The 26114-nt window shown below is 43.8% G+C and overlaps 1 protein-coding gene across 3 annotated transcripts in view; it reads left to right on the top strand.

The window, feature by feature from the left end:
• The window catches only part of DLGAP3 (DLG associated protein 3), a 185153-nt gene that overhangs the window by 45249 nt on the left and 113790 nt on the right, over window positions 1-26114 (top strand). For all 3 annotated transcript variants that reach the window (XM_089478250.1, XM_089478252.1, XM_089478251.1), the window contains exon 2: window positions 24135-24322. The gene's annotated coding sequence lies outside the window, so the exon portion shown is untranslated. The remainder of the gene's footprint in view (window positions 1-24134; window positions 24323-26114) is intronic.

Raw genomic sequence — 26114 nt, forward strand, 5'->3', positions numbered from 1 at the left:
CGTGACTCAGCAGCACAACTTGCACAATGCCTTGAGAACGTTGAGCTTCTCTGATGCGTTTGCCGTGCCGCAGGGAAGCAAGTCTTCCTGGTCACATTAACATCTCTCCTCAGTTAAATCCATAAGAGAGAGCAGGAACGAGAGAGAGAGACAGAGAGAAGAGCAAATAAGTAGTTGAAGTGAACCTGCAAAAGACTGTTTGAGGACTATCTATCCTCGCTGATTTCGTGACGAATGCCAGCCCCTTAAAGCCCATCAGGCATTGCATCCCAGAAAATAAGCTGGATCCATTAATGAAGAAATTCCCAATTTCTCAGAATGTGTCTTTATGCGTGTGCCTTCAAGCTGCCTGTCCAATCATAGCAATCCCATGAATTCCTTAAGGTCTTCTTAGGCAAGGAATACCCAGAGGTGGCTTTGCCAGCTCTTTCCTCTGAAATATAGCCTACAGCCCCTGGTTTTCATTGGCAGTCTCCCAGCCAGAGCTGATTCTGCTTAGCTTCCAAGATCAGATGGGATCCGATGCCTTCAGGGTATTTAGGCCCTAGTGGCATGTTATTGTTACAGTGAGACGAAATTGGTGGGTGGGTAGATAGGACGTGGCATCTAAATCTCTGCCCCAGTTGCTATTTTCAGAAGATGTTGTTTAATTTGAGGTGGCCCATATGTGGCCTATTTGTACCCCCTCCCAGGTGTCATTGTGAAGTAGCCGCCATCCTCGGCTTAGTGGGGTTCCTGTGGAAAAAGAAACAAGGATGTACTCATGGATGAAGTGCATCCTTCTTTACATTCCCCCAGGAGCCTCAAGTAGTCTTAGCTCCATGGTCTGAATTGCTTCTTCTTCTGCATCCTTATTGATAAGAAGCAAAAGCAGCAACTTCGCCAGCTCCTGGAGTGAGAGGTTTTGGGATGGAGTGCAATCATGCTGGTCCCCTGCACCTTTCCAAAAAGAAACATATGTATGCACAAGCCACACTTGCACATACCCCTGGCACTGACAGGATGCCAGCCAATGCATGTGTGTGTGCACATACACACAGATCCTGGCGCACTTCTCGAGGAGTGACTTGTCCCACTAAGCTGACAATCGGTAATTCGACGTGTGTGATCTGTGCCCTCTAAAGAACTCCCAGTCTCTTGCCTTGTGAATAGGAGTGATGGGGATAAAGGCTGATCAGATTAGCAGAGAGGGAGGGAGCGAACAAGCATCTTTCAAAAGGCAGATTAAGAATGGGAAAGGTGATGGTGCTAAGGCTCGTGTTTCACAAAGGCAGTCGTTGCCTCTCTGAGCCCGACATGAGTCAGTCCCCATCTAGAGATGTGTTACAAATGTCCAATCTCTGCCCTAGTGGCAAATCACATTCGGGATCATCTAGGAAAAGAGGCAAGATCCCACCTCAGCCTTCCCATCCTGCAGGTGAACCTGCAAGGCAGTTTATACAGGTTTCTTCCATGTCAGTGGAGCAGGAAATCCATTCCTGGCTTTAGTTAGGACTTAAAAGGAGATATCCATGAGTGAGATATACAGTACCTCACTGATATGGAGACCCCAGACTTTTCTTCTCCAGGCTAAACTTAGCTTGTCCATTAGGTTAGTCTTCATAAGATTTGCTCTTCAGCGTAATCCTTGTTGCTATGTGCCTTTTAATTAAGTCTGATCTATGGGAAACTATTGTATGGGTTTCTTGGCAAGATTTATATAGAGGAGGTTGTCCTTGCCTTCTAGGGCTGAGAGAATGTGACTTGCCCAAGGTTACCCAGTGGAGTTGTATGGCCGAGTGGTGATTAAAATTCTTGTCTGCCATAGCCCTAGTCCATCACTCAAATCCTTGTGTCACACTGTCTCTCATGTTGCTTTGTACTCATGGGGGATCTGTTCTGGACCCTTCCCTCCGAGTTTGGAATCTCATGCATATTCAAGCCCCATAGGTTTGAATGGGGCGCATGCATGTGGGGCACACACCACAGATGCACGCCCCATTCAAGTTAATAGCAGTCGCCCCTCTGCAGATTTCCAAGTCCGCAAATTCAAGTCCGCAGACTTGGAGAGGCAACTGAAGTTTATCCAAACTTCGAAGAATGATATGCACCTGTTCTTACCACTGGAGCATTGGAGCTCAAAACCAACAATTTGATTCCCAATCTCTGCCCTAGTGGCAGAATAATAAGAATAAAATAAAAAGCAATGGAAAGAGAATTTGATCAGATGTTTTAGGAGGGGTACAGTGTATTCTCTAGAGGCAAAGCTGACTGACATTAGGAGCATGCAGGTCGAGGAAAGAAAACCAGAATTCAGAGTAATTGAGACCATCAGAGCAAAATCAGGACAAAATGGTGTCTTTGCACTTCATTGACCCCCAAAATTGTAAAGACAGTGAAGGAACGGCTTGGGGAAATGGAAAGTTACATGAAATTCTGTCTCCTTCCCAAAGCGCGATAGCATTGCTCATGCTTTTGTCTCAGCCCTGGCTGTCCAGAAGGCAAGCAAAGAATTCCTAATGTGACTTCAGCCTGAGAGCAGCCCAAGCAAACACCAAGATCTCCATTTGAAGTTAAGCCACCTTACTTTCCCCTGTGAATGCAATCTCCCTTGAGAAAGGAGACAATTCCAGGCCAGTGTGCCGAGTGAGACATCAAGAGGTGACCTCTGGTCTTGGCGGGGAAATACGAAATTGAACTGATCATTAGCTGCTTGCTGGAGCATCTAGCACTAATAGGAACTGGGAGAATGGAAGACTTGAGGGATCAAGGGGTGAAATCCTGTTGGTGCCCTATGCCAACATAATATTCTGGCAGTAGCATTAGAGGTGGCAGGGGAGGAGGGCAGCAGGTGTAGCAGCCACGAAGGGAGGAAGACAAATAGGAGGCTTGGATCCAGCAGATTTTGTTTGCCTTCCCTCGCCCCTACTATGAGATCCAGGGAAATGCGCAACTGCTGGCATGGCACATCAACACACTTTGAGCCAAAGGGTGACATCCTGCGCAGTCCTGGCAGACCATCGATCTCAACCAGGCTTAGTGGCAAAGCTAATGCCAACAATATCTCTCATTCCTTTCCCTTCTCCCTGAGTGTACCACCTGCAAAAGGGTGGGAGAGAAGAGTGGGTAGCTAGGCAGCAATATTTTGTAAAAAAATACATTTCAATATATAAAAACATCCAAAATAGCCAATTTGTTAACCATGTCAAATGGCACATAATACAGATCCAGTGATGGGCTTATTCAGGCAGAATCCCAATTCTACAATGTTTAGTTCTCCATTCATCGACAATTGTGTGCATCTTCAAGGACATCCTAATTTGTGGAAGGATACTATTAGTGATTTGTACGTTTTGTTCCTTCACTCTTATTTTGTTGTCAGGGTTTTTTTCTTCTAATGTTTAAGAGAAATCTCTTTGTAATGGGAAGAGATTGTAGTCTCTAATGTTGGATACACTTCTCATGTCTTGCACCCTGGAGCAGTAGACTGACCCATTCAATCAGTTGAATTTACCAATGTCCCATTGATCCAATAGTTTTTCTCTACTTGGTGTTAACAATTGGATTCAGCTCTTTGTTGTTGTTGTTTTTAAATGTCTTACTTCTGTTTTATTGGGAAAGAATAGAGCCATGTTTAAAAGGTTTTTAATTTTACTTTGACTCTCTGGCTTCTTTTTTTAATCTTACCGTGTGAGATCCTGGCATGTTTAGAATTCCTTTTATGTATTTCTTGCCTTTGATCTTAACGTTGGAACCTGTGTCAAGCCTTCAGGACAGGACGGGTTGATAATATAATTCACTTTGCTGTATCTACATTTGCCTTTACATCCAGGGAAAAGATAATATTCTGTCTTCTGCTGATGCAATGAAACACACTTACACATGCCCCCTTTTATCCAGAGATGCAAAGCCCAGGTGACAATTGTGACTTAAGAAATGAGATCCAAGTGCCATACACTGACAATAGGAGAAGATCATGCTCCCCATCTTTCCTTGGGTGCGCCTTTGGATATGACACGAGTGCTTTTGGGTGCGTCTTTGGGTGCATCTTTGGATATGGTGTGAGTGCTTTTCCTGCCCATACCCGTAGTCCCTTATTTCTCCGTTCCGTAGAACTAGTACTTTGAAACATCCTAGGTCTAGTTTGCTTCCATGTCCGTGGGATTGTGAATCAATCCTACACTTAGTTGAAATGTGAAAATATGCTGTCCAAGGTGTGATCACCTGTTCCTCAAAGAAGTTCATCACCTAAGATAGTTCCCTTAAAATTGAGGCAGAAAATCCAGAGCAGATGCATTGTCCCACTAACATGGAAGCCACCATTTACCTGGGCCCATGACCTCCTTCTACACTCGGATATCATCTCTCAAAGATGAGAAGTGGAAATACACAGAGGAGAGCCTGTGAGCATGTGCAGAATGGGTTAGGGGCAGAATACAGTAGTTAATTTTGAATGTAATAATCATAATCTCATATTCATTGGGGCCATGTTGAATTTAGAAGCACCAGTGCTTATCCAAACAGATCCTACAGCTACGTTCTGCTTGGGCAGAAATGCAGGCAGCCATGTTCATTCATAGTAACAAAACAATACCAGTGTTTTTTCTTTCCACCCAGAGCAGATCTTTTGTAAAACGAATGGTTCTTAATTCCTCAATCAAGACAAATCCACCCCAAAGTGAGTAATAGGGATGGCTTACGGCTATATATAAGCTATAAAATCCAACAAAATCTTACCTGTTGTGAAGATTACAGGTGAACTCAGGGGGAGTAGGGAAACCATTGGTTGGGATGGAGGTGGTGACAGATGAACGGCCCTTCTCATCGAGAGCTTCAGCCCTGTAAGCTCTCACTCCTTTGCAACACTGCTGTTTTAGCCTGGCGAAATAAAACACAGACATATTCACCATTCCTCTGCCATTGGAGCCAGTAGCTGCCAGTCCATGATCAAATATTTTTGTCTCCCTGAACACACACACACACTCCTCCTGTAACCCTATCAGTCACCCCTTCGCACAGCATGAATCTTAACAGCCTCGTATTTCACAGACCCACTGATCAAAATCGCAGACCTAATCAAACTCATTCATCTGCTTTGTTAGGAACGGAACTAATCAAACTTAACAAAGTCAGCATCCCTCATGAATATTTGAAGCCAGTTAAAATTGAATTAGAAGACTCAATAATGGAAATAAATCTTCCAATTTGATTCCTCCATCCTCTGCTTGCACATCACATCGCCCTCTTGCTAAGCTGGCTGCTTTGGGTTCAGACTCGGGAAGGGAAGGCTTCTTTTACAAACCTGTGTTCTGCCTGCAAAATCATCACACCTACAACCGGCAGAGTCAAAATGGAAAGATATTTGTCATACTTAGCTCCTGCAAAATGATTCTCTCCTCTCCCCCCCCCCCGAGCAATATTTCATATCTCCAAATATGCATCTCAATGTAGCTACAGCTGCTCTACATCCAATTTTATTTTACAGCTAGCTGTAATATCCAGAGTTGGTTGAGAGAATCATTACGCTGCTGCTGTTGTGTGCCTTCAAGTTATATCCTTCTTACTGTACCCTAAAATGAAGCTATCATGGGGTTTTCTTGCAAGACTAATTCAGGAAAGGATTTACCATTGCCTTCCCTTGAGAGTCAGAGAATGTGACTTGCCCAAGGTCACCTGATAGGTTTCCATGGCTGAACAGGGGTTTAAACCCTTGTTTCCAGGAATCTTAGAGAGAACCATTAACAATTATTAATGTTGGCTCAGTTTTTGGCTCTGGAAGACGACTGTCTATCTCATTGGATCCCCAAACACTTCTTTCATTAAAACAAAATACAAAATAGTGATACTTTTATTGGTCAGTCAAAATACACAAAACACATAACACAAACTTTCTGCTGGTTTCTTCATCAGGCCAAAGATGTTAAAATATCATCCAGGAGGGGGGTGAAAGTGATGGTGTTGGAGTCATAGGGATACATTTTGTAGTTCAGTTGGTTTGTGCATCAGCCACAGGCTGTGATCTACCTCATGCTTGTAGAGTGCAAATCCTCATGCATGCAGTTGCATAAGGTACTCCATCCTTCTGCTGAACACCAGCAATAAGCAACGAATTTAGCATCTCCTAATGTGCCTGCTTATTGTCACATTATGTAATGGGAGATGCACAATGACTGTTTCTGCAATCCCAGAGAATGAAGGGGTACACTGAAGGTCACGACAAATAGCTGCCATCCATATATCCTCAGTTGCATGGTTGGAATGCTGTTGGTTAGGCCAGCCAGAGTAGACACCTTGAATCAGCTGCTGAATGATGAGTCGATGCATAGTTCAATCCAATTGACTGAATGGTTCTAATAGAATCAGGGCTGACAGTATGATTAGGCCAATGTGAAATAATTACCCTTGCGAAACTCTAGTTATGCAACCACGAACTGAATATACACTCATCCCTCCACATTTGCAGCTTTGATATTTGCAAATTTGATTATTCACTGATTTGATTAATATGTTCTCTCTAGGAATATCTAGGTCCTCCAGTGCAACTCTATGGTCAACATTAACTAAAAGTTGCATTGAAAGACCTAGAGATTCCTAGAGAGAATGCTCTACTAGGCATTTGTAGCTCCTCCAATGGACCGCAGTTCTGTGGTCAATGTCTGTCAGACGCTGGCCACAGAGTTGCGCTGGAGGACCAGAGATTCCTAGAGAGGTGTCCTTTCAGGTAAAAACATGGTGTTTTTGTTATTTGCGGTTTTTCCATATTCGCGGGGGCCTTGTGCCCCTAACCCTTGTGAATGTGGAGGGACAAGTGTATTAGTCACTAAAGTACAACCACACGTGGAAGGGAACTCAGACATGTGAATGTAGGGTTAGAATCATAGAATCATAGAGTTGGAAGAGACTGCAAGGGACATCCAGTCCAACCCCTTGCCATGCAGGAAATCCAAATCAAAGCATCCCCGACAAGTCAATAGCAGGACAGGGCTCCTATCCCCCTTAATGGTTGTGTAGAAGAAAGAATTTCAGCAGGTTTTGCTTGTCATTCAAACTCAACCTGCTGACATTCCTTCTTCTGCACAGCCATGAAAAGCACATGAGCCTTGTCATCCTATTCACTTGCCATCCCGCAGATGTATGGCATCAACAGAGATCAGTCGCAAATTGCACCCCATTCCACAATTCAGCACAATGCTAATCACAGGAAAGTTGTCCTCTTTGTCCATACCTTGAACTGGCGTATTGCCTTTTTGGAGATGCTTAGTCTCTGGGTGTCCGTTTGCTTGCTTTTCATTCCATTTTACCATGTCCCCATCAACCATGGCCTTGAGTTTGACAAAACAGCCTTACGCCGGGAGAATTGGGTTGCCAGGTGAATACTTTTCCAGGGTGCTGAACAGACTAACTGGTTAGGGCCCAAAGTGGCACAACGCAGATAAAACTGTGCTGGAATCTCCAGACAATTTCCTGTCTTTTATTTTTAACTTTATGATAGCGGGGGGGGGGGGGGATGACTAATTTTGGCCAGGAAAATAGCAGCAGTGGGTAGGCAATTTACCCCTTTCCTCCATGTCATTTTTCAGATCAAAATTGCTCCCTTAACCACTTTGCAAAAGAAACATTACTGCTAGCAGCAGCATGCTTGCTTCCCCTTCTCTCTCTCTCTCTTTCTCTCAAATGCACTTATACAGAGTAAGCCTTAATATAGGGCTATTTATTTTTGACACCCCCCCACCCATATAGATAGTTAGATATAGATATAGATATATAGATAGCATGGGGAAAATCCCTCTTCCTCAGTATCACTGTGCCAGGCAAAATGAGACCTCCTTTTCCCATGTGGTTGCCTAAAAAGTTTGTCTTAAAAAGGGCAGTTCAGTAACAGATCTCCAATATGACTTCTCCTTTAGCCTTAATTTAAAGGGTTTATGTACTATTTTTACTGTGTTGTATTTAGTGCAGAGTTAAGTCAGATGAGGGTCTGACTTGAAACCCAGTGACCTGAAAGGTACTTTCGGGGACTTGCCTTTCAAAGAAAGATTTTAGAGAGAATAATGTTCAGAGATTCATCCCTCACTGTAGAAGGGGATTGCCTTTCCCAGAGGCCACCAGAAACATCACCCCACATGATTCCTATATCTGGCCTAGTAGCTGATGTAAAGAAAAGTCTGCCTGTTTATATGTCTACCTGTCTGTCACAGTGTGTGTATGAGATCATTTCCCTGCACCAAGGTTTTTGGATTCTGGGATTCTACTAAGGTTTAGCATTCTACATTTTTGAGATGCTGTCAGGATTCAGCAGGAGATGAGGCCTAAGGGGTCATGTCTCAGAGTTGATTAGGGCAAGCATGGTAACGCCAAGGAGCCAGGGTGAGCCCAGCTGTCCAAGAAGGCATGGGTGAAATTCTAGAGGCAATAGTCAAAAGGTGCACAGATAATGCAGATCACGTTGTAAAGAGTCAGGGAAGGTGATCTAGTTCAGGATGTGTAAACTGTCAGATGCCAGAGGGCATAACCAGTGGTCCAATAATCAGAAAGTACTCCAAGTTGGGTGAGCTGGGAGGTCAGACTCCAAAAAGCAGGAGTACAGGGAGCGAACTGTGGGCTTAGGAATCAGAGGTCTTCTCTAATAAGGCAACTTAGTCAGAGATAGGGATGGGAAGTTTTATCCATGCTGCTTTCTTCCACATTCACATATAATATATTCAAGGAAAGCTGGGGAGCATTGAAAATGAACTGAAATTAAATCCCTCCTCCCATATGCACCAGCCTAATTCAAAAGGTACAGCTAGCATGCTTCCCCTAAATCATCCGCTACCATCCTCCCGAGTATTTGAGTCCGCAAGTGTAGTGTAAGATCGTCATCTTATAGGATAGTAAACCCACTGACCCAAAACTCTTAGCCAATCCCCGCCCAATCTTTGGAAGGGTCTTTGCCCCTCCCCTTTCCAAAGGTCATGCTGTTAGAACATTCTGGAAGATGTAGTCCAAACAAGGTTGGTTTTTCCACCCTCCAAACATCCCCCTCCCAATCATCAGAATTTTGGCTAGGCCAAACATTCATCCCAGGCCTTGCATCCACCATTTATGCAGACACACATTCCCTGATGCCTGTAGTTTATCGTCCACCTTGGGAAACCTGAACAGCAGTCTTCATGTACCAAGGTTTCTCTCTGCTTGATTTCATGCGCTGGCAGAGAGCCCAAAGTTTCCCAATAGTACCATCAAAACAAGCAATGAGGTGTGTTGGGATTGCAGAGAGCTTGTGCATTCAGATTGCCTTTTCCTAGAAAGAGGAGGCTTGAAAATCACAGAAAAGGAGAGCGCATATCAGCCTCTGCCAGAGGTGTGGCTCACCGCAGAGTAAAAGGTGTCCAGTCACCAGCTCAAAATTAAAGCCTCTTAGTTTAATCACCAGGAATACGTGAGCCGCAGCTGGGAGCAAGTTGCAGGAGGAGGCAAGAGAGGTGTTCTTGAATGCGCTGCCCATTGATCATCCAGCAAGCCCTCCGGGAGTTGGGGGAGAAGCACAGAATTAAAAATAATTCTTGGCAACCGGATTCATGAGTACTTTAAGCCTTTGGCTTCATCAGCAGGAGGACTGTTGAGCTAACCCAAGTGCTTGACTTTTCGGCGTAATTTCAGAAATAGAAGAAAGCAGGCTGGAAACAGCTGAGCAAAAGAGATGTACTGCATCCTCCATTCATTGTATCAGGCATGTGCCAGGGCTGAGCTATAGACGGATCTTGAGCCGGTGCGAAGAGCTGGGAGCCAGGAGTCACAGGGCAGGTGTGCGGAAAACGTCAGCATGTAAGCATGGTCCTGCTGGATCACCAAGGAGCCAGAGGCCAAGCTAGTCTGATGTTCTGTTCATACAGTAGCCAACCAATTGCCCATGGGAAGCTCCACAGCAGGGCAGAAGCTCAACCACCACTTCGGTCACACATTCCCCAACCACTGAAGAAGGAGGGAAGAGAGACAGTCCTCACCACTTGACCATCTTCTCCTATGGCTATTTAAAGGCTAGCTTTCAGGATTTGGGACATGCTGAGGGGACAGTATGGAAGGAAGGACAAGGAACTGAGATCCAATTAGTGAGTTATACAGATATACGTCTAGCTTACTTCTACATAATTTGTTTTTTGGTCATTATGGAGGTTGGAATCCTCTTCAATCATGCAACAACCAACTCCTCCCCCCAAAAAACAAATCTCTTTGCTGTTACACCCCCTCCTCCCAAATATTATAACTATTTATTGACTGGTGGAGAGCAGCGTGGCAGCAGAGAGGTGTCCTGCTATGTACCTCAGGTCCTCAGTGGGTTTTATGGCCAAGTGGTCATTCAAACCCTCGTCTCCAGCGTCACATTGGCTACTCCTGAAGGTTCCTGAGAGAGACAACTAACCACTAAAGAGGAGGGCAGACAAGAGACAGTGTAGGGAGTCTAGAAAAGTTGAGGACCACAAAAACAGCTTTGAGGGCTGCATGTGGCCCCAGAGCTACACTTTGCTCCCCTATGCCATGCTTACTATAGTGTGACACTTTGTTTTGTCCCACACCATGCTACGTTTATAAACAGACTTCCAGAAAGCTCACTGCACCATTCAAATCTCAGTCCCTAGCTTCAGCTACATCCATACTGCACAAATAAAGCAGTTTGACACCGCTTTACCTGCCATGGCTCAATATTAGGGGTTCTGGGATTTGTAGTTTTATGGGATAGTTAGCCTTCTATGTCAGACAGCTCTGGTGCCATAAAAAAAACTACAGATCCCAGGATTGCATAGCACTGAGCCATGGCAATTCAAGTGTTGTTAAACTGCATTGTTTCTGCAGCACAGATGCAGCCTTCATTTGTACCTCTAAATTTTGCCAGCTGAAGCAGCCTTTTTCATGTGGCTACTTGGTAGGGATCTGGGATCTCCCTCTTAAGGAGAGACAATAGCTACTCTACTCTTGGTGGGTGGAACCACTCCATTGCTTGGCAACACCTTACCATTTGAAGAATCACTCCAACTGGATACCATGTTGTGGATTCCCGCTTCTAGCCTTGTATGCTCCCGACAATGTTTTGAAACAACGTTGAGTCAGAAATGCTTCTCCCTTCCCTGGTTCTGCTTTTTTCAAAAGCAGCATGGCTGTGATTCAACATGACAGCACTGATTTGATTTGAGTTCTTCGAACAAAAGGGAAGTCTAAGGTCAGAGTAGGGTAGGCAACCAGAGGCTTGTTTGGACACATTTAGGATTTCAGAGGTCGTAGTCTCAAGGTTGGTATCCTGAGATGACTAACTCTTGTCTACATAAATGTCAGCAAATACTGCATGGAGGAAGGGATTCTTACATTAGGGAATGGATCTGGTGATGTCAGCTCAATACAGAATCCAAGTGAAAGCAATAGAGAGTGGACAGCTGCCAGGGACTGGAGACCACATTGGCCCTCCATGGGGCCTTGGTGGGCCACCTCACCACCACTGGCTGCATATTTTAGGAGGATGAATGGAGTAAGCCAGTGTGGTGTAGTGGTTTGGGTATTGGACTAGGACCCTGGAGACCAAGGTTGGAATCTGCACTTGACTATAAGAACCCACTGGGTGACTTTGGGCAAGTCACATTCAGTCTCAGAAGAAGGCAAAGGCAAATCCTCTCTGAACAAATCTTGCCAAGAAGACTCCATGATAGGCTTGCCTGAGGGTTGCCATAAGTCAGAAATGGCTTGAAGGCACGCAACAACAGTAATTACTACTACTACTACTACTACTGCTACTACTACTACAAATGAAGTGTGTTGGTATGGTAGAATTTTTGCCACATCCTTCCCGGGGCCATTTTAAAACCAGAATGTGCTTTCGGGGAGGTTCCTAGATCTCCAGCTCCTCTATCCTAGCCCACCTTCACAGCACCCCAAGAGAATCACCCTTCTACACTGGACCACTTCCATTTCTTACATCTGGTATGAAGAAGCTGTAGCCCTCCATATATTATTGGACTGCAATTCCCAGAAGTCCTGATGAACTTTGCAAGTGGCAACAGACAATTAGAGTTGCGATCAGTCAACATCTGGAGAGCTACACATTCCCATTTCTGCCTTAGATGCATCTCCACCATCTACCACTGCTAAGACCTTCTTCTTGCTTCCTCCCTACTCAGTGTCTTCATCATGATCCCTCTTGCTCTTCCAAATGATGGAACCTATTTCCACCACAAGGCAACAGGACCCAAGATCCTTCTCCATCTGCTGCTCACGTTCAGGCAATAAATCAGGAATCTCAGAGTGTTGGATTCTGGCTTCTTTCCAGGTCACTCCTGTTCTCTGCGGAGCTGTGAAATATCTTGGAGGCAATAACTCTGCTCTCTTGGGTGGAGGAGAGGTGAGCCAAAAACTCCATTATCTTGCCAAAGGTGGCCTCACTTTAAACACATGTCCCATTGATTCAGTGGCTCGCCTCTAGTCAAACAATAAAATTGAGGCCATTTTTCTGAGTGACACATTACTTTGGTAGCTGTGAGTGACAAGGAATGTCATGTGTTATTAACATATTAAAATTAACTTTAAAACAAACAGCAAAGCCACTAAAAATGACCTCAGATGAGCAGAGAGTTATCCAAAAGTACCACTTCTCTGTACACAGAGAGAGAGCCTTCCAGGTATTCCTTCCTGCAAACTAATGTTTGCCTCCAATTTATTGAAAGCTTTGAAAGGAACCAGTGTTTGCCCTTGCTATTAAAACAAGAACAACAATCAACATCACATGTAACTCAGGGTAGAATGTCATTTTCTCGGACATGACAATCTTGACGAAAGTAGCATTTGTATGGCTCTTGAGACCTGTGGTGAAACAATGCACACCTCACCCTGAGCACTTTCCTCTTTGTGAGGCTTACAGGATGTTTCCGAGGAACAATATTCACATTGTTTTCTGAGTAGAAACCAATGTGAATATTTTCAAATGTGGACTGCTGAAGAGCGCACACATACAAATGTTTTAGTTGGGTTGTCTATTTAATGTGGCTTTAACTTTTGTGTCATATATTTTATCTGTATTTAGTCTTATATTGTCAGCCGCTTTGGCTTCTGTACTAGGGAAAAGGCACGATATAAACAATATCATTTAACACACATACGTTGACATCCTACATCAAAATTTTGTATAGCATAAATTGCCCCATGTGGAGTTATTCAGTAATTGTGCTACACACATCCCCTTAACATAGCATAAGTATCTGCACGCAGAGATACATTATGCTAGCCCTATGCAACTTCCATAGAAAATAGCAACTTTGCATAAAACATGTGAACGACTGAGTGATGTTGTGCAATGTGCACAAATACAATGCACAACATATATGTACAACTGCAATGCACAAATTTGTTGTATGTGCAACTCCATTTTCAGTACTATGAGCAGAATACATCTGTTGAACTAGGATGAACAATTTACCCTTCATGCATGGTGCAACTGATGCATGCATATGCTGCTAACAGGATGCTACTGTGTAGAAAGGCAACATTGCACAACTGAACCAAGTCATCAAACGAACAACCAAAGGCACACCCAAATCCATGTGCCATGAGCAATACATATCCATGTCCAATGCACATCCATGTACAATACTCACACATGGGCAATGACACTGTGTACACAATTCCACTTCCGCAAGCTTGAGCTGAAGGCAGCCAATCCACACTGGATAAAAATGTCCAGAATTTTTCTGTAGGGAATATATAGATGCATTAAGCCACCCATAAAATACCGAGAAACACATTTTAGTCAGTGTGGACAATTTGTGCAAATTGTGGAGATAAACATCCAAAGCAGGGAGCAAATGCAAAAAACAAACTAACATGCATTTATACAAAATACTGTATAAAACATAAACAGGAAGCAAATGCAGGTGGGATTTGCAAATAACAGAGTAAAATAATTATTGAGAGATGTCCGTGTCCCTACTTTTAATACATCATTTCCAGGGGCTGAATTATAGGTTACAGATTGCTCGCATGGTGTACCCTTCCTCGGGCTGAAGAGAACGGACAGCCTTCAGTCAAATTTCAAAAGCCATTTGCAAACAATCAGGTCAGACCTCTGGCAAGAACAATCTGTTCCTCTCCAGCAGTCCACTTGATGGGGAGGAGTGAGAGAGAGAAAGAGAGAAGGAAAGAGAAATCAGAAAGAAAGAGAGAGATGAAGGGAGAGAGCTGGCAGAGCAGAGTGAGAAAGAGAATAGGTCCCATGCACTACTTTGGGGCATCTCCTCGCACCATTCATAACTAGTGACTTCCATGCCAGTGAGTTGGTATATCCAATCCAGGTTTTAGTTGAAATTTGAAAGGAACTGCTCACGGTGCAGGGTCTCTTTGTAGATAGGATGCAACACTTGGGAAGCTCAGGCAAAGATCAGACTAACATTTGGAATGGATTCTCCATCCCACTGACATGGAAGCCACTGTTTAGCCCACCTAGCATTGGTATTGACCCTTCCCAATGGGTCATCCTGTGGCCAGCCTACCCTGTCCCTGTCCTGGGAGTTGTAGTCTGAAAAAAGATATACAGTTGGCCCTCCACATCTGCAGCTTTGACTTTTTGTAGATTTGATTATTCACAGATTTAATTAATATACAGGGAGGGAGGGAGGGAGGGAGGGAGGGAGGGAGGGAGGGAGGAAGAAAGAAAGAAAGAAAGAAAGAAAGAAAGAAAGAAAGAAAGAAAGAAGCCAATAATCAAGGATTTCCATTACTCACAACCTTTTTCTGGGCTCTTTTGCTTTTTTCTCTGAAATGTAACAGCTGTCTTACTATATCCACTTCATTCCACTTCCATTCACCCTCCCACTCTCTGGGTTCTCATGCTTCAAACACAAGAGACTGAAGAAGAAAACAAACACAATCCCAGGCCTCCTTACTACACATTCATCCCTCCTTCTTTCCTTCCCTTCTCTTCCTTCCTTGAAAATCACTCTGTGAGTGAAAGAGCAGTATTGTCCCAGCAGATGGGAAGTAACAGCAGGCTGAGGCCATGCAACCCTGTCTCTCTCATCTTCCTGCTCACAGGGCAATGGATTCGGGGCAGCAATGAGGGAAGAAACTCCCTGTTCTGTTCCAACTTTCGTTCAAACTTAAATCTTGCAAACAAGACTTGTCTTTGCAGAAGACTCGCTTGTCATTCCGGCATCTTAATAGCTCTGTTGCCAGGCACAGGTTACGTGAGAGGATCGCATGTGCCTGTGTTCATGTTGCCTCGTAGGTGTTGTGTTCTAGATGCAACAGACTGAGTGTGTAGGCAGTGGCACAGTGTTACATCTCCAAGTCCAAGCACTCATCCTGACCGTTGCCATAGACACACACCCCTCCAAGGAGTGTCCAAAAATTGTGGCTCAATATTTCTCAAGAAACCAGTTTAAGCTGTTCGTCTCTCCTCTGCCAGCAAGTCTTTTGTAAACTGAATGGCTCTTAATTCCCCAGGCAAGATTAGGGCACCCTAATATATGTGCCATTACAAGAACCATTCAAGAATACTTTGGCTGGAATCCTGTTAGTGTTATACTCATGTGCAATTTCTTTAGTGCAGGTGGTTGCACATTTTTGGCCACTGTGCTACAAATGTATTCTGTTGATGGTTGCATAACCATAGTCAGACTTTCACAAGTGTGGCCATTTAAGATGGACTAAAAGCTATTATTACTGCCAACTATTATTACTTCTATGTTCCCATTGATCCGTGTGTATATTATATCCAAAACGATTTGCCTGTTTCATCATACGTTCTTTAACCTGTTCTTCTTCCGTTCAAATTTCTGCATTTTAGCAATGACAAGTTCATCATCTGTACACAAATGGACTTCAAATCCTGTCAAAGTCTTGAATATTTTTATTCCCATTCGCAAGCATGGCTTGAAAGCATTAGACCAATTAACTTCAAAGCTTTGTATGTTTCTGGCATTTTCTTCCATTGCAAAATCGTGAATAATCTCAACCCAGTCAATTTCTCTTGCAAGTTCAAATTCAATAGACAAGATGGCTTAACTGTTCTTGACTCTTTGTAGTTTTGATGAGCGCTAGCTTGCTGAAACATCTTCAGCGACTGTCACAGTCACTGGTATTTTGCACACAGACACCCACATAGACACACACACACACACACACACACATCCCTAGGGCTATATACATTCCTGTGAAAATGAGTTGCCGTTTCTTGTAATATAAGCGGGGGAAGAATTCAGAGACATAACCATGTCAATCTGGAATATCAGTATGCAAAGGGATCTTGTATCACCTTCGGGACTAATCTCTGCAAAAGAAGGTGTAGCATAAACTTTGGTAGACTTGGTTCACTTCTGAAGTTGTAGTTTATGCTTCACCTTCTTTTAAACAGTTTGTCTCAAAGGTGCTGCAGGATCCCTTTGCCTATAAGTGGAGGGATTGATATTATTTTCCTAAAGAAGACCTGATAATGGTCCTTCCAGCCACCAGTACAACATTTCACAAGGAAAAATTTTGGACTTATCTATGAAATCTTTGTGATGTAGACATCTAGAAGCTTCTTCCAGTTCCTCAGACTCTAGTGCCATATATTTTGGACTCACTGGGATGGACTCACTGGGTTGTTTTGCACTCTAATATGTACTCTAATGCTTTTCCAGATTGCATCAAATGTGTGGCAGTGGGTGCATTAGACACTTACTCTTCAGGTCCTCTCAAAAGTAGAGGCAGTACCTGCTCCCATTGTCTCATGATGTCTTGCTTTGCTCAGATCCTTGCTTCTTGCCTATGGACAAGAAACTCTGGGAGGAGTTGTTCTTCATGTAGCAGACCATGTCGATTAATCTCAATCTCATACACTCTTAGTTTAACTGCATAAGCATGCTCTCTCCATTCCAAAGAGTCTTGGACTATGGTCAGGAGGGCCAGCCAGAATGTTGTTTGTGATGGCTCTAACACTGCTTTAGGAGAGCCAGTGTGGTGATGTAGTGATTTGAGCATTGGACTACAACTCTGGAGAATGGAGTTTGGATCCTCGTTCAACCATCAAAATCCACTGGTTGATATTGGGCAAGTCATACTGTCTCAGGGCCCGAATAGACAAGCCAAAGTAAAGCTGCTTTAGGTCACTTTGGAGGTACGCTGTTTAAATGACATACTCATCTTAAGAGGCCAGAAGCTGCACCAAAGCTGCGCTCAAGTCCTTAGGATTGGAGCTTGGCTTTGGTGCGGCGTCCAGCCTCTTAGGACACATGTATCATTTAAATAGCATACCTCCAAAGTGACCCAAAGCAGCTTTATTTTGGCCTGTCTGTTTGGGCCCTCAGTCTCGGCAGAAGGCAAATGCAAACCTCCTATGAACATGTCTTGCCAAGAAAACCCCATATAGGGTCTCCTTAGGGTCATCATAGGTCAGAAACAACATGAAGACACACAACAGCAACACAACACTGTTTCCAATTAGGTCCCCCCAAAAATGTTCATAAGATATAGACAGTAGACACATAGATAACATGGTTATAAAGGTTAAAGTCTATACATATCCTCAGATATGATCTATATGATCTTATCTTCCTTTCTCCCCTCATAATAATTGGGATTTCAGTCTGGGCCAGGTCCATCTGGAGCTGAAGTCCCTAATGGACCTTAGGGACTTGTTTAATCCAGGTGCCTCTTCTGCACATTTCATTCCAGTGCCCTGCAAAAGTCTTCAGACTTATCCTGCCTGGTTGAACCAGCCAAATACTCTGGGTAGCCACAATGGCACCATCACAATATCAGGGTTATTGAAAGAGTAAGAGAAGAAAAGAATGATGAGAATGCTTTTTGTTTCCATTGAAAAGTAGTACAGAGCTAGCAAAGCTTGGAGTGGCATGTGCTGGTCAGAGGCCCCAAAGGCCAGTCCCACTTCAACAGTTCAGCTGGCCCAGCTGACACAAACTGAACAAAGACGTTGGGAAGGTCTTTGGAGGTGATGATGATGAATGTGCCTCGCTCTGCTACCCCCTCGATCAGCAAAGGCCAAATGCTTGGTGTATTAAAATAAAATCTTTCTCAGTGTGAAAGACTCTCGACCTACTTTCCAGACAATAGCACCAGCCTCTTAGTCACTCATTCATCATTCGCCTCCACTTCTCTCTCGTGGCTTGGATCCCTGCCATCCCATAGCCATTTCCACCTTTCCATTTGGAGGCTGTTTGCTTCAAAGCTGAGACTGTCCTCTTGTCCCAAGGTCAGTCTGCCTTGGCCATGGGCAAATGGAACGAAACATAGGAGGAAAGGTTGGAGGAACTGGGCATGGTCAGCTTGGACAAGAGAAGACTGAGAATGCCTGTATTCTTTAAATACCTCAAGGGCTGTCACAGAAAGGAGGGTCCAAGCTTATTCTCTGCTGCCCCAGAAGGTAAGGCCAGGTCTAATGGGTTTAAGTTACAGGAGGGGACGTTTTGTTTGAACAAAAGTTCAAGTAAGAGCCGTTCAGCAAAGATCTGATGGGGTCTCTTTCTCTGGACATCTTTGAAATGATGCTGGAGAATAGCCTTCTGGGGATGGTCTAACTGGAGATCTTGCACTGAGTAAGGGGTTTGTCTCAATGGCATGTAAGGCCCCTTCTAACTATGACAGACACTATGGTTGTTCTTCCAACCAGTCATAAGGCGCATATGACCAGGGGTGGTTCAAGGTTTACATGGCACTGGGATGATGAATTGACTCTGGCTTTCAGCTGCAAATGTAAAGGAACATAGACGTTATGCTTTATGTTCAGCACTTTGGACCATCTCTTTAAATTTCAGATGCAAATCCAGGGCAGATTCACACCAAATACTCACCAATAAGACAACCTGCATGTTTATATGTGGTGTATGTTTGCTCCATCAGTAACCAGGATGGTAAGAAAGTGGAGACAATCTATCAACAGATAATAGCTTATTCAAAGCAAGTGCCAATAGCCATCCTCTGGTCCCATCACAAGCTATCCATACAAGTGGGGATGACCATACATTGACTCCATCCCATAGGAATTACAGGTTGGGTATTCCTTATGTGGAATTCCAAAATACTCCAGAATCCAAAATTGTCCACATGGATGGCTGAAATAGTGACACCTTTGCTTTCTGGTGGTTCTTTGTAACAAACTTTGCGCCATGCACAACATTATTAAAAAGAATGTGTATAAAATAACTTTTGGGCTATCTATATAAGGTGTATATGAAACATAAATGAATTTCATGTTTAGACTTGAGTCCCATCACTAAGATATCTCATAATATATATGTAAATATTTCAATATCTGAAATAATCTGAAATCCAAAATGCTTCTGGTCCCAAGCATTTCAGATAAGGAAGACTCAGCTTGTATTCAGAACTGATTGTGACTTGAGGTGTTTCCACACTACATAGTTATCCTAGCTTTCCAAGTGCTGTCCATCCCTGTTGTAAAACCAGTCTCAAAGATAGATTTAGAACTGTGGATACAGCCTGTAAAACTCATAGTAGCTCCTATAAACTCCAATGGGAATTCACTATCCTATAGCAATGAGACCCACCAGCTGTCTCCATTTATAATGAATAAGTAATGATCAGCATATCGAGGTGGCTGTGCCTGGCTCTTTAGTTTCTCCATGCACAAGACCCACCTCTTCTCCAGCACCCAACCCTATAAGAGCTGGCTTCCCTTACTGTATATGCAGTGACTCCGATCACCCAGATCCCTGCTAGCTCATCTGCTAGCATCAGGAGGATGAGCTGACAGTAGGCTGAGCTGAAGCCAAAGCACTGAAGAGGTTAATGCATGAGTAATGGGGGAGAAGTCATTCTTGGAAGAGAGACAGCTGTCTCCATAGCCGGCTCTGGATGCCTTGCCAGCTGGCCAGACTTCCAACTGGCTCAGCTGTTTGCGTTGGCTTCTTTGCCAAAGATCGGAGTTCAGATAGAGAAGGCTTTATAGCCATCCAGCAATGGCAGTAAATTGCATATGTGTATGTCATGCTTGCTGCTCTCTTCCTCTGGAACTCCTATTAAGTTATTCCATAAATCCATAGCAATAGAGTCAGTGTAGGAAAGAGGGCTGGCTTTGCCATGAGAGGGAGGGAGGCAGCTGCTTTGGGGGCAGAGTCTAGGGGGCAGCAATGGCAGTCACTTCACTGTTCATCCTGAGCCCTTTAGCCATTTCCTTTCACTGGAAACAGATCATAAAATAAGAATCAAAGGGCCTGAACAGACTGGCACTTTGTGCCGGCCTGGGCCCGAACTAGGGCTGCTGTAGGACAGAGTGTTCACATGCTCCCAAACCCTACCGGGCACCCTGGGTGCCATCTTGGTGCACCCTCATTTACATGGGGCATGCCACAATGATGTCCGCTAGGCACAGCACCCAAATGGCGCAGTGCAAATAGGATGTCATAACACCATGCCGTGGCAGTTATGGTGCTTGTTCTGCGGTGCAAAAAGAAGCCCCTTTTGGGGGTTTCTTTTTTAGCCATGGGCAGGCCACAGCATGTGGTTGCCGCAGCGTGCTTCTGGGGCAGAAAGGAGCAGTGTCTTGCCACCCCTTTTTGCCAATCTGTCCAGCCCCATAGAGTTGGAAGAGACCTCAAGGGCCATCCAGTCCAATTACATTCTGCCATGAAGGAATACATAATCAGAGTACTCCCAACAGATCACCATCCACTTCTGTTTAAAAACCTCCAAAGAAGGAGATTTTCCTCCGCATTCTGAGCCAGCGTGTTCCACTGTCAAACAGCCCTTACTCTGAGGAAGTTCTTCCTAACATTTAGGTGGAATCTGTCTTCATGTAGCTTCCTAGGCTGCACAAGAGTCCATTTCTTGGGCTTTAAACAGCCTCATATCTTGGACCACTGACCTAAGATAAAAGCAGGAAAAGATGGTGGATCGTAATGAGGGACTGTTGTGATCCACATCTGGCCTCTGGGCCACAGGTCCCCCCATCCTTATTCTCTTTGAAGATCTGCCTAGGCTACATCTGGTTTAAAGATAAAGGACCCTAAGGAGAGGGAGCAGAGGTCTTGAAGTTGCCCATCAGTACTTGGCAATCTGGTCTGTAGATTGGTCTGCAGGTACAGAGAGATTATTCAGTCACCACCTTCTGCAGTAGAGTGAGAGGAATGGCATTTCCATTTTGCCAATCACTGTTTCCAAATTTGCATGCAGACAAATCTAAATCATCCCATGCAAATTTCAAACAAATCTGCATCATGTTTTTGTCCTTGTTGTGACCATGCATAAGTGGTCACCCTGCCTCCACCTGGCCTTGAGGATGAGCAAGAAGATGAGAGTAACAAGGAGGAGGAGGAGGGATACCGGATTATGCATTCCTCCAGCTGCAGTGGACTGCAATCCCCATCAGCCCTAGCCAGCGTAGTCAGTGTTAAGGGGTTCTGGGAGTTGCAGTCCCATGGCTTTGGGAGGGCCACCTCATTCCACCCTGTTTTTCAACTTTAGATCAGCAGTTGTATTATTATTATTATTATTATTATTAATATCCCACCTTTCTGTGCAACACAACTGAAATGAGTTGTAATATAGGCTATTAGAGTTATTCCTTTTTGGTTCCTGGGTGCATGAATTTCAGCTGGGGTGGGCAAGGTGTAGCCTTTGGGCCAATCCTGGTTCTGTGTTCAACCACACACACACACACACACATGCCATGTTTCTAAGTAAAGCGAGAGCCGAGCTGTGCGAATAAAGTGATTTATTGCAAGACCAAAGTGGGGTGAAGGCGTGTGAATCAAAGCTAAATAGAATTTCTTTTAATCCCATCTTGGGAGAAAGGCAGGCTATAAATTCAATAAGTAAAATAAAATATAATTTCCTGAGAATTTCCATTTCCATTTTTTTCAAAAAGAGGGCACGTTCCTCACACCCGTGGCTGCGAAACGTCACTGGAAACTGTGTGGGCAATATATACTCGATCCTTAAGAGCCAATTCCTAGTGGCTGGTGAAGAGCAAGGCTGTGGTTGCTGTCAAGCCTCTTCCCTCTCCCTGCACTGAGAAAATCCAGGGGGAAATATGCAGGAGTCATGTGAAAAGGAAATAAAATATGCTAATGAGTTAAAATATGAAAATATCACTGTCTATGTTGTGTAGCTTTACACATAGATACATAGTAGAGCTACTACAGAACCCTGCTAGTTAATTGTGAAGTGCATATGAGGATATCAGCAGGAGTGTCCCAAGGTACGTTGGTTTCTACCAATGCACATGGCAGTCCCTAGCTGTTGTCCAGTTGAGCATCAGGAGTGCAGCCCTTTAATGAATATGGACATTGCAAAACTGTTCAATTCTGTTTCACACAGATGAAGATCCCATACTAAATTCCAGCTTGATTTCCAAATTCTGTCTTAGGGGTGTCAATGTACTGCCACATATGGCCTCCAAAACCTGTTTTGGTCGCCTCCAATACCTTCAAAATACTAAATCTGAAACTAATGAGTTTCTGCCAACATCCATGAGCCACAATTCATCTTTCAAACAGGTGAATTTCAAACCCTCTCTGTCAAATCTATACTATCCACAGATTCTGCATCCATGGATTTAACCATCCACAGTTGGAAACTATTCCCCCTAAAAAAATTCCTAAAAGCAAACTTTAATTTTGCCATTTTATATTAGGGACACCGTTATACAGTGCTATCGTATATAATGGGACTTGGGACTCCATGGATTTTGGTATCCGCTGGGGGTCTAGGAACCCCTCCCCAGTGGATACCAAGGGCCCACTGTATACGTCAAAATATTTCACATTATCCAAACATATGCATGCAAACAAGCATACATATACACATTTTTCAAAACCAGGCGTGGACTTTGAGCCACTTTTGTTTTTATTTTTGGCTGTCCAATGCTACAGAACTGTCCATCCCTGCTCTGTCTAGATTACATGTTATCACACATGTGCTAAGTGTCAGATGTGCTTATGGTTTCATGCGCTAACCAATGCATCCCCTCATGAGTGGTTCAGTCTTTCCACAAATAGGACAAGAGTCCTAACAGGTTGAGAACCAATGTGGTATAGTGGTTTGAGCATTACACTAAGACTGTGGGATACCAGGCTTCGAATCCCCCTTATTCTTTCCTAGCCAGTGCGGCACAGTGGTTTTGGTGTTGGAATGCAACTCTGGAGACCAGGGTTCAAATCTCCGCTCAGCCATTAAAACCCACTGGGTGACCTTGGGCAACTCACACTCTCTCATCCTCAGAGGAAGACAATAACACACCTCTTCTTAATACACCACACTGGCTCTCCTTTGAGTGTATTTTACTCTTAAATAAAGTGCCTGGTGGCTTTAATAACTCTATTGACTGTTTAATATTGTTTTAATTCTGAATTTCATATGTTTTTTACTACATATGATTGTCTTTGTGTGTCTTTTTAAATCTTGAAAACCACCTAAGGACCCCATCATGCAGGAGAAGCAGGATGTAAAGTGATTGATTGGTTGATTGGTTGATTACTTGATTGATTATTTCCATTGGCCAGAATCTTGTTTCATTGTACATGCAGCTGAACATTTTGATCTGATGTGTAGTCTCAGCATACATCTCAAGTTGTGCATCCAGTCTCAATTTTGCATTCAGTCGCATGCTCAGTTGTGCATTAAGTCACACAGTGGAGTTTATCACATGGGATGAATCCTGTGCAGAAACTAAACTTAAACTGAAAACAACCCACATTTGCATTTGCGGATTGTTTTTCAGACAACGTTTGCATGAAAGAGAAATAACACAAAAATAACCTGAATGCAAAGTCGCCAAAACCAGCTCCTTTTTACTTTCACTACATTCCAAAACTACAAAGGAGCTTTCCGTTCAGATTATTTTCACGTCATTTCTCTTTCATCCCAATGCATCTGACAAACAACACCCGGATTTGAAAATCCCATTTCTGCATGGGATTTTACCAATTCACCCACCGCGTGATAAACTCCAGTGCTGCCATTCAGCAGAAGGTCTGCATCGTCCAACCAAGGCATAGTCCAATTCCACATCTGGAGATCTGCAACCCTGATGCAGGCTCATGGCCAATGTCTCCCTTTTAATCTCCTCCTTGGTTTTGGCCTCAAGTCCATCTTTCACCTCAGCTGTTCTTCCCACTCCTTCCAGACCAACTGTGCAAACAGATTTTTATATATATTTATTTCCCACTTTCCTCCTGCAGATGAAACTCCTCCTGGGCTGGGGAAGGCGAGAACCGAGCAAAGCAGAGGAAGTATAATATTTGCACACATCTCATTAGTTGGATTCTCATCCCCGAGACTTAGCAAGAGTGCGGTCGGGAGCGGCCCTGGCAAATAATGAGCAGAAGGCCTTCGCAAAGAAAGGCAAGCGCAAAGACCTCCAGTGACGGTAATTACCCATCCGTTTTTTATAAGCCAAGACAGAGAAGGATGTGCGGATAGCAAAAGCCACTGCAAATGATGCTGGTTTTGGGGAGCGGGGGAGGCAGCATTAAAAGCCACACATTCCAGTAGATTTAATTGGAAAGCGAATCAATGGAAGCATTTGGTTGATCAGACAGACAGACTGAAAATGTTTGGAAGCCATTCTGGCTTTACTGCGAAGAGCAACAGTGTTGCTGTTATGATTTTAATTTTTGTAAAAATGGTATACATGATTAACTGTGAGCCACTATTGATGGTGAATAGGCTTACATTCCCTGGCAGCATTAGATCCTGTCTGCTCTTGGAAGCTTTCCTCTGAGTATTCCTTGCCTAAGAAAATGCTATGAAATTCATTGGGTCACTATAGGTTGACAAGTGAAGTGAAGACACATACACAGATAGAAAGAGAGGTGGTTGGTGGCTTCCACTTCCATGGAATTGTACAAGGTACTGCACCCTGTTACCAAAATAGGTTTGAGTCCTTGGATAGTTCCTTGACAGTTCAGACTCAAACCCAGAACAGATGCACTGACCAATGACATGGACACCAGCAGCAGCTGCAGATGCTGCTGTAGCTGCTTGGCAGTGTTTCCAGATGATTTGCTTTTACCTGGAATGGTGTAATGAGGATTCCTTGTGATTGGGCGGGATATAAATATATTATTATTATTATTATTATTATTATTATTATTATTATTATTATTATTATTATTGAGTTGAGCATTGGACTATGACTCCAGAGACCGAGTATGCATCCCCACTCAGGCATGGAAACTCACTGGGCGGCCTTGGACATGCCACACTCTCTCATCCATATAGAACAGCAAAGGCAAACACCCTCTGAACAAATCTTGCCAACAGCACCCCATGATTTCCGACTTATAAAGACCCCAAACCTATCAAGGGATTTTTTCTTGGCAAGATCTGTTCAGAGAAGTTTTTCTTTGGGCTTCCTATGAGGCTGAGAGAGTATGGCTTGTCCAAAGTTACCCGCTAGGTTTTCATGGGCAAGCGGGGACTTGGACCCTGGTTGCTCAGCCTTAGAGGAAGGCAATGGCAAATATCATCTAAAGACATCTTGCCAAGAGAGCTGTACATTGGCATGGACTTGAAAGCACATAAGAACACTGGGGAATGTCAAAGTTGTGGGGTAATGACGTCCCAATTAGCACATCAGGTCTGTTTGTAATGGAATTTGCAAACCTGAATTTCTCAAGTTTCCCTACTCCTTGCATCTCTGACAAATACTGTACATACTCATGTATACGCCTAAAAATTTAGGCCAAAAAATTGACCCCAAAAAATCTTAGTCGACTTATCCATGGGTCAATGGAAGTATTGTACTTTAACTCTTATTTTTTAAAAAACAGGAACTATCCCCTGGTGAAAGGCAGGAGTGTTATTTGTCCTGGAAGCACTGACCTCCCTGTTTTCTTATCCATCCAGCTGCAATTTCCAGCTGTCTGCTGGAATTTTGTAAGTTCTTTGGCATTGTTTTCCTTTGCTTCATTAGATCCTTTGTTACATGCCCCTAAGTTTTACCTTCGACTTATCCAAGGGTCATATCAAACTCCATAATTTTGGCCCTAAAACTTGCCCTCGATTTATACATGGGGTCGACTTATAGTCGAGTATATACAGTACGCTTAGTTGGTGGAGGGAAAGCTGTGGCCCTCTGTGTGGGGTGGGCTTGCTTCTTCCCCAACTCCCATCAGCCTCACACACGCAAGGGTTATGGGAGCTGCAATCAAGCAACG

The sequence above is a fragment of the Sceloporus occidentalis genome, unplaced genomic scaffold (genome assembly GCF_023333645.1).
Source record: "Sceloporus occidentalis isolate IW3139 unplaced genomic scaffold, rSceOcc1.0.p SCAF_13, whole genome shotgun sequence".
Lineage (NCBI taxonomy): Eukaryota > Metazoa > Chordata > Lepidosauria > Squamata > Phrynosomatidae > Sceloporus > Sceloporus occidentalis.